Source organism: Centroberyx affinis, unplaced genomic scaffold (assembly GCF_046629955.1).
Source record: "Centroberyx affinis isolate AG114_WGS23_722 - 3 ecotype Tasmania unplaced genomic scaffold, CSIRO-AGI_Caff_v1 ptg001129l_1, whole genome shotgun sequence".
In the NCBI taxonomy this organism is placed as follows: domain Eukaryota; kingdom Metazoa; phylum Chordata; class Actinopteri; order Beryciformes; family Berycidae; genus Centroberyx; species Centroberyx affinis.
Window position 1 is genome coordinate 317,748 of NW_027279668.1, and position 9,508 is coordinate 327,255.

Consider the following 9,508-nt stretch of genomic DNA (forward strand, 5'->3'; position numbering starts at 1 on the left):
TTGTTTTTTGCCTGCTAGAGCTCCCAGGAATGAATCCTATTAGAAAGATGAACCCCTTGAGGTACTTGTTTTACTCAAAGAACTTGTAATGTTTCAGTGAATGTTTAAACTGGAAGGTCTTGGGATGTTTCTTGTCGAGGGGGGGTTGGGTCGAGGTGGGGTGGGGGGTGGGGGGTGGGGGGTAGTTTAATGGAGGGGGGAGGGAGAGGGTGTAGACTGAACATTATGTTCAGTGGGTACGTTTATTTTTTGTCTGTATAGCTTTCCTCCCCTCAGAAAAAAGAAAAGTCTATTTATATAGGCTTGTGACCTCGCTACCTCTGATTACTCTTACAAACTCTATGTTGATTAGTCGAAAGTTCCTATGTAATTAATTGTAAAAAGTGTGTAGATTACGGTAACTTTTCACCTAATGCTTTAACCTGCCCATCTCTCAACACAGGTTTTTAATGCTGATAGATTTTACACGTTAACATTGTTTTTAGCTGTTTTTACTTGTCATGAAGATAGCTTTTTTGGGTGCCCTGCTCAATGTGCCCCGCCTCAAAATGTACTGTAGCTTCCTGCCTGGAGCAAATAGCAGTTAGTTAGTTTAGATGTACAGTGTTCCAAAGATCTTATGAATGTTGAGGAGAACAGAGCTGACTAACAAACATTGCTAGACAAGTTCATAACCAAAGTTATTAAAAAAATATGTACTTAAGATATATAGCATACTAAATTATTTCACTTTTGATTTCTTTTTGCTGTATAAAAACAAATTATGAATTATATTCTAAGTCCAGACAAAGAAATCCACTGTTTTGATGGAATTTTGACCAATGACTCTGAGACTGAGGAGAGTTCTTGTGTGGTTTGCAAGGAAAGCTTGTGCTGATTGGTGGGCCGGTATAATGTAAACTTTACGACCTAAAGAAATGGGTAAAGTTTAAAACATGTTCCCTGGACATGTTTTTTTCTTTCGTTTGTATCCAGAGTCCTTATCACTTTATATTCCCTGACTTTAAAAACAGGACTTGATGACATTGTATGTGTTCTGTTCAGACCAAAAAAAAAAAGAAAAAGAAAAAAAGATAGGAATTATAATCAGAATTTTAATGTGAAGTTCAAGTTTGCTTGTTAGTTTTTTGAGCCAGACTTGTGAAAACTTGTAATAAGAAGGGAGAAGCAGAGATGCACTGGACAGCTGGATAGCTCAATGGTCTCCTGCAGCATCCGTTTTTCTGATTGTATTCCATTATACCACAGAATGATTTCATTATTTTAAGGTATCACCTCCAAAGCTTTACCTAACCATGAGCAATCGTAAGTCGGGTTTGGCCCCTCTGTTGTCACTGGGCTACATTGAAACCTGTCCAGTGTATCGAGACTCTTAACAGTTACACTGTGGAGCATGAACCTTCAGTACAAGTTTTTGGTATAGGCATTCCTCTATTATGTTGGTTTTAACTGTCTTCTTGATTTTTATTCCTCCTTCGTCCTCATGTTATGGTCTGTGAAATGTTTGTTATCATAGGGATGCAGCTACAGTTACACAAGCATCACTACCATTTTAAGGTACCTGCGTCCTGGACTCCCGGAGTTGTTACTTGGTTATGTTGGATGTTGGTGTCTTGCTAAAAAGCAGTTACTGCTTAGTGATTGCATGGTACATTTATGGATTTTTCACACTCCCCCCCCACAAACATGTTATTTATCGCCTGATCCATTTTGCTTGTGATTTCTTCTAACTTAAGAGGGAGTCCACAATGCATTGCCTTCAAACGTTATTGTACTTGTCAGCACTTACTGCAGTACAGCATAATGTCTGTCATGCAAAAGGTGTTTTTGTACAACAAGATCTCTAGCCATCTCTGCAAAAGACTTTGCAGCTGTAGTCGAATGCTTGCTTGTTCGACATAAAGAAGAAAACTGCGAACTCCAAACTGTGACCATACTACTACTACTACTATTACTACTACTACTACTATTCAAATACTTCAGGGATTGTTCTGCATCTGTGAATGCAGGACTCTCAGCTACATTTGTAAGACATAGTATTGTATCGATTTCTCTGTATTTTAATCATGGGAAAAGCAAAACACTAGTTTCATATTTAAGACAAAAAGGGGGGTACTTTTTCAACTAACACAAAGAGCCTTGACAAAGGCGAGGCAGCTCAAAACAAGTCTACATTTTAGTTAGTAACACAATATGTTCAGAAATAGTTGCAAAGTTGTACAAAGAACTAAGAAGAAAAAAAGCTCATACCCAAATCCACAAACTATTTTTTAAACCAAAGCACATTTGAATGATTATGGAACCGTGTGTGGCTCTAAAAAGAAACATATGTATTTATCTCATTGTTTACATAAACTTTTACAGTTTTACAGACCTCAGTCGAGGCTCGGCCAGTCAGAGAGGTGGTTTTTTTGTGTATTTTTGAAAATGCTTTTCCACAGAGGTTGCTGCCAAAACAAAAGCATAGCGTCAAACATGCGGTGAACTGCTGCATATTCAATTAGGGGGAGGGGTGTGGAGTTTAGGGGCGCTCCCCCCTCTGCCAGCTGGCTTTGGGGTGACCCTGCGCCCCAGTCCCCCTGCCCTCTGGCCTGCCTTCAGATGGGACAGCAGTGGTGGGGGTGGGCAATGTGTCCTTGACATATTAATCAAAAGGCATTGTTAGTCAGGGTCTTTGGCTCAATGTTGTGTCTCTATGTTTACCCAAATGCACTTGAGGACTATCTCTGCTGCTTGGGTCTCTTAATATGTGGGAGTGGGTGGGTGATGCTTGAAGGGTTTGGGATATTTTAATAGTCTTTCATGGTACCTCTCTGATGCTGGCGGTTGAAACCTATCTGGAGAAAGTAGCTTTGATTTATTAATTGCATGTAAACAGGCTTATCTGGTAGTCTTAACTGTGAATGTTGTTGTCATTTTTCTGCTTTTTATGATGTTTTGAATCTATGATTTTTTTTAGCTGCCTGTGTTCTGTGTGTAAAAGCAGCACAAACCTCTGGCTGGCCGGGCCTCATACAAAGTTGGTGCAAACACTTATTGACAGTGTTCTTTTTTATCAAATGTCTATTGTTGTCAGTGATGAATGTATTTATTTCTGGTCCTGCCCTCACCTCTGTAAAGAATTCGCTCAGTGTGTGAGACTGAGGTGGTGGCAGGACCCCCTTTTTTTTTTTTGTTTTGTTTTCGTTTTGAGGATTTCAAGCTGAGAATCAAAAATGAGACACAAAACATAGCCATTAACCATAATCTGTGAAGTTGACTTTTTTGTTTTTGTTTTTTTGGGGGGAGAACGGATTTTTTTTTTTTTTTTTGTCACAGAGACTCAAAGAAAATGGTCCATGGCATTTAATATCTTCTTTCTCAGTTATAACTGACAGTCTGTAGGGTTTTTATTTCATGTAATTCACTATGGGTGTTTGTGCCCATGTGTTCTTGGGTTCTCACTGAATGACTGCACACTAGGGGAATTGAACTTTAACCCCTTGTGTGTGTCTGTGGACACAGGCAGGACATTGTGACCTGCCTGTGCAGAATGGAGGCTACTGTATCTTCTCAAACATGCTCTCCCTGGGTGTTGCCACGCTCCCGCCATGCTAAAAACATATTCACACACCAGAAACATGCACATAATCAACACTTCTCTCTTTCTCTAGTGTTCTCCTTGTGACTATTGTTACATCTCTTGTCTTAAACCACTTGCCACTACTTCCATCTGTTGTACATGTTTTTGTTTTTAGTGTCTGTTAGTTCTACATTGGAGGGTGTTAGAAATGTGGGGTGAGATAGCTTTACTAAGTGCACTTTGTATGTTTTTCAAAGCCTCTGGGAGGACCCAGGCGCTCTCATATCGGTTCCCATTAACTGACGGTTTACTCTTTGTCTTTCTCTCTTACCTCATCATTGTTGCCGTGTGTTTGTTGAAATATCATATCATTATGCAGTGTTACAAAAGCTTTAAAAACCAATATACAAGGCAGGAAACGCAACCGAGAGACTGTACTCGGCTCTAAACGTTCACGTTTCCGTCTCATTTCTTGTATTATTATTGTTGTTACACCTTGTGCGGTCGTTATCACCTTGTAACCTACGACACCCTGCCATCCTCTCCAGGCTTAATGTACAGTAGAGGGGCTGGTCTGTCCAGTTATTATGGAGATGCTCCTCATTACCTCGGCAGACTAAACCAAAGCTAGTTTTAAAATGGCCTCCAGTTCATTGCTGTGTGCTCCAGACTCAAGGAGGCTGTTAAACCCTGTCTAAGCTTTACTGTCCCTTGCTTTATCTTAGTTACCCCTCACCCACTGCTTAGCCCTTTGACTCTGTCGTCCCTGTTATTGAACAGGTGACTGTATCCTCCGCTCTGCTGCATTTTACATCTTCACATCAGTATTTACTGTACCTCCAGTGACATTGTGCAGTGGTGACTACAACAGAAAACACCAAATTACCTCAAAACTTTCAGTGTTTACAGCAATATGCTATCTTGCTATTACATCTCAGCATTTATGCGTTTTTTTGTTTTGTTTTTTAACTGTCCGTCTCTAACCAAAATATCATTTTTGGAATAGTAAGTAATCTTTTATTACATCTGTTTATGAATTTATAACGGCACGCTGTCACCTTAGTGTGCACTATGTTGAAGCTGCTAAACTAGTACTTGAAAAGTTGATTACCGGAGCTGTCCATGAAGTGGGTGTATCAAGCTTCTCTCTCTGTTTTCTTCATGAACAGCCTCTCAATAATGTATCAGGATCCGTGGGCTGAGAGGCTCTGGAATGGACATCTAGGGTCTTTGCCGATGAATAATTAAGGGCTGACAAGCCCTCCCCCTTTGCAAACACACTTCACATGCAAAGGTGTGCACACCCAGATTCACTTTTGCTGGTATGCATGTGCATACACTCGCACACATGCAAGACACAGATGCCACAGTTTCTTTCCATTTAGACTTCAAACACACACTTACACTCACAGTGGTATTTAAGGTGATATTCTGTGACCCCCTGTGGCTAGTGGCAGCACCCAGGCTGAGCTCTCTTTATCTCCACTCCTCAGAGAGCTCGTATTCAGGTCAGAGCCATCACCGCGCACAGCGATGAGGCTCGCAAACTCAAAGTGTCATAAAAGTGTAATACAGCTGACCTCAGCACTCACAACCTTGCAGTCTTAATGTACAGCGGTGAGGAAAAATAAACTGTTATTTTATGATCTTTTCATTAAAAGCTTGATTGAAAACCAAGTCTGTGTTTGACTTTTCTTAGTTTTGTTGTCTTCTAGAGTGTGTCTTGCATTAGATATCTCATGTATGCAATTCTGTCCACAGATCTTATTATATATACAGTGTCTGTGACTCACATTGTACATTTTTCTGTCTTGTTTCAGTCATTGCTGCCCCGTGCAGTTTGCCTGAGGGTTTATTTATGTGCATTCTATAAACATGCCTAGTGACATGTTATGTGCTAGCATGCATGTGTATGTTCCTCTGTATGAGGTGAGAGACGGATTACTGAATTACTCTATTAAGTTTTTTTTCAAAGACAATAGATATGAGCCCAACATCCATATGGCCTATGGACTCTACTGCTAGTTAGGATTGAGCGGTACACTCTCACAAGCCAACTTGGGTTAGGACTGGCCCCTTTTTCAGCACAGCTAGCCCCCTCCCCCCGTCATCTCTTGCTGGACCAGCCATAGCTGTGGGCTACAGGCTGGTCCATCACTTACGGTAAACACAGACTTGCATAGATCAACCCCCCAGGTGGGTGGATGAGAAAGGCTTTTGAGTGCATGAGCTCTTTCTCATTCCTTGGCCTTCCTCCTCTGCTTTTAAGCCTGTGTCTCTCGCTGTCATTACTCCCTTATTCAGGATTCACTAAGTGTGTGTTGCTCGCCAGCACTCCCTGTCTTGTCCCTAATTTCTAGTCTATCATCTAATTTTCCCTCTGCCACCCCCCCCCCCCCCACCACCCCCTTGCCTTGTTTCTCGTCATCCTGGCTCAGGTCAGAGAGTGGGGAGCTGGCACGTTTATTGCTCCTCTGTGCCATTAGTAATGCGTTGTGCCCCTGGAGGTGTCACATGCTAAATGACCCTGAATGGGGTCGCTGAGAAACAATGACTCTGGTGTCGATAGCCCTGCGCTGCCCTCCCCCCACCCTAGCCCCTCTCTCCCTAACATCAGCGCCAGGCAAACACAATAGTGGGAGCGGAGGGGGTGGGTGGGGTGGGTACGGGGTGGACATTACCCACAGCAAAGACCAGGAGAGCCTATTTGCCAGGGGTCATTCATGTCGAGTGGCGTTTTGGTCGGCGAGAACAGGAACCTCAACATTTCAGGCCAGTTTGATTCAAATGCTGTCGTTTTAATCTGGGGGGGGGAAAAAGAGAACTGAGAAATTCCTAAAATGGTCTCTCATGCCCCCACTTCTCCACAGCTTTCCTTGTCCCATTGGGTCTGTGAGAATGAGTGGAATTTACCAGGGTCTGCCCAGGTGGGTCCAGGCTTGCCTCTGCTCGTCCAGGATGGCCTTCTACAATCTGAGGAATGTGGATGAAGGATGCCTGGCCTGCCCAGGGTGGGCGAGGAGATGGACAACGTCTGGTTATAAGTGGTATACACAGACCCACACCACACACACACCTTTATCTCCAATGCCAGATGACCCTCTTGTCTTCAAACTGTTAACTGTAGCCATGCCATTACACAGAAGGACTATGGTCTCATCTTGGTGACTCGTCTCTGGTTCTACTTTGCTTTTAAGGGGGCATTTTCAGTTCCGTGTAGTAGCTGCAAAGATGGAGCCATTACCATATACAAATATTGTATCCAAAATGGATGTCAATGTTTCAGTTACGTATAAGCGTTACCTGTTCTGTGATCAAGTTGAGCATAATTTAGAGCAGACACAAAACGGATTGTTAGCACTGAGAAGTGAGCGAGCTGGTTTGTTATTTGACTAAGCACACTGTGATGCCAGCCTCTCTGTGTTCAGCTTTCTGTTGAACAATAAACAGTCTTCTCTTGGTCCAAAGTAGCTTGAAGAGTGAGAAAGATAGGTTGCAGCTCAGTAAAGCCAATATACCAGTTGCCTGCAGACCAGATGGTTAAAACTCCCTTGAGAGAGTGGATCACCCACAAGTAGAATTTATGCATTCTGATCATGTGTGCATATATCTTCAATGTTGTGCTGCACATCAATTATTAACAATGTGTTGAATTAATGCCTCGAAGCTCCAGGTTGTCTTTATAGCCGTTATCAGATCCTCCTCCTGCTAGAGCAGGGAGAAATCCTGGGAAATGTTGATGCACTGCTGCGTTCCTTCTGATACAAAAGTCTGCCCTGTTCATACCAAGTTCCAACACTTCTTCTCTTCTTTATAGTTGCATCTTTTTATCGCTCTACCTCTGCTTGTGGGGCCATTCCCTCTGTCCATCCAGCTCACCGTGCCCTCCTCCCCCTCCTCCTCCTCCTTCCTCAGGGAAGACTGCAGTGGATCCTGGCCCACTGGGAAGACACTTGTCTTGGCACAAAAGTGCAACGCTGCAGGCAATGTATATATCTCCATTTGTGTGAAATTCATTGATTTTTGCACTGTGTGCGCGCACATGTATATGGCAACACCTTGCTTTACCCAACCTGCACACAGAGATTTTCCTCTGACAGGCCTGGTCTCATGATGATGTGATACAAGGATTTTCTCACTCCTTCATCAATAACCCATCAGTATTGATGGGGACTGAGTACACTCAGAGCATCATTACAGGTTTGGGCTTGATCTTAAATTCAGTGGGTCTTCTGTATGGAGCAAGGGGAGGATGTCCAAGGTCTCTGCGGTAGGTAAGGGAAGAACACAAGGCCAAAACCGACACAGCTCAAGTAAATGCACCTCTTGTCCATGCTCTGTATGACATACACATCCTCCACACAAAGTAGAGGTAGGACGTTGTAGTGGTTACACACTGAAACTGTGTTGTCCAAACCAAAAAGTGTGACGGTTTACAGGAGAGGGTTAGATAAATGTTGCTTCCTTTTTCAACACCCATAGAAACCACTTCAAAATCCACAGCCAGGTGCAGCTTAGACTCCCTTAGTAGCCCCTTCTTTCAGTGCAAAACAAAATACAGTACCTATGTATCTGCCCAGCGCACACTTTCTTTTCCCCCCTTTTCTCTCTCCCACTCAAGAAATTAATCTTTTCTGTCTTTTTTTTCTTCTTCTTCTGTGCCCTTCTTTTCACTTTATTTCATGAGGCCTCAGCCTGAATTGAGCCCGGTCTGCTGAGTCACCGAGCGCTTGACGGTGAAAGGGAGAGAAAGAGAGCAGAGAGAGAAAGAGAGATGGAGGAGAAAGAACTCGGCAGGTGGTGGGCACTGCCGCAGCTTCAGCCTGCAGAGTCTTTTCAGCTGGCACACAACTGCTAGTCTGCCACAGAGGCCCTGCTTTCCATCAGAATATTCCCCCTCTCTTCCCCCTCTTTAAACGATAAACGAGGAGAACAGGCTTGGGCTGGGATAATAGGATCCTTTCTTTCTGCCTCTGCCATGTGTGAGGACAGGAACAATGGCAGGGACCGGGAGGGGAAATGATTCAAAGTGAGATTTTCACCTGCTCCCTTCAACCCCAGCTCTGCTCCTTTCAGAGCATGCTAATGCCAGCTCATTTACAGAGTAGTACTGTAAGCTGTGACACACAGCCGCACAAAAAATTGCACAGATCCTTTTTGCTCTTTGTGACGGACAGTTTAGATTATTGTGCTCGAAGACGTCCATTTCGGTAATCATACTCATTATCATCATTATCCCATTTCAGAGCTAAATAAGCATTAAAGTCTGGCTGACCTGCTTCGTGGTACAGTCTCATCTATTTGGGGTTTTGTTCACTCCAAATGGCGTTTGTGATGTTTGCTTGATACTGTGGTTTCTTTAAGAGAAATCAGATTGTTTTTCATTGTAAACTTTTTCTTGTCATCTGTGAAGGTTTTTGCATACCCTTTGATCTGGCCAAGGGAAGGCTAAGCTATTCTTCACATCTAGTTTGTCATTGAATATATGATCTATTCTATCTGCTGAATAAATCCTACTTTACATCTGTAAAAGTCTAATTCAGCTTGGTGACATTTTGAAAATGATGTTCTCCCAAGCACACCAATGTAATAACTCGCTGAGGAAATTTGGGCCCAATAGCAAACATTTCCATAGCACAAAGGAGTCCTGTAAGTATGAGGTTATCCACTGTCCCCTACTGTCTCTCACTCATTTGCCCTCTATATGAGACTTACATTCAAGTCATAAACAGGGGAAGGACGTCATGAGGGGAAAGGTATTTGTCTAGAAGAGTAATCAGTGTCATGGTGTATGAGTAAACTCATTTGCTCTCTAATCTCCTCCCCTTTGCACTAATTTGTTTATCTCTGTGTGTGTGCATGCGTGTATGTGAGTGTGTGTGTGTGTGATTATTTTTTTGATTATTATAATTCCCTTTGGTGGTGAGTGAATTAGAACTTGCTCCT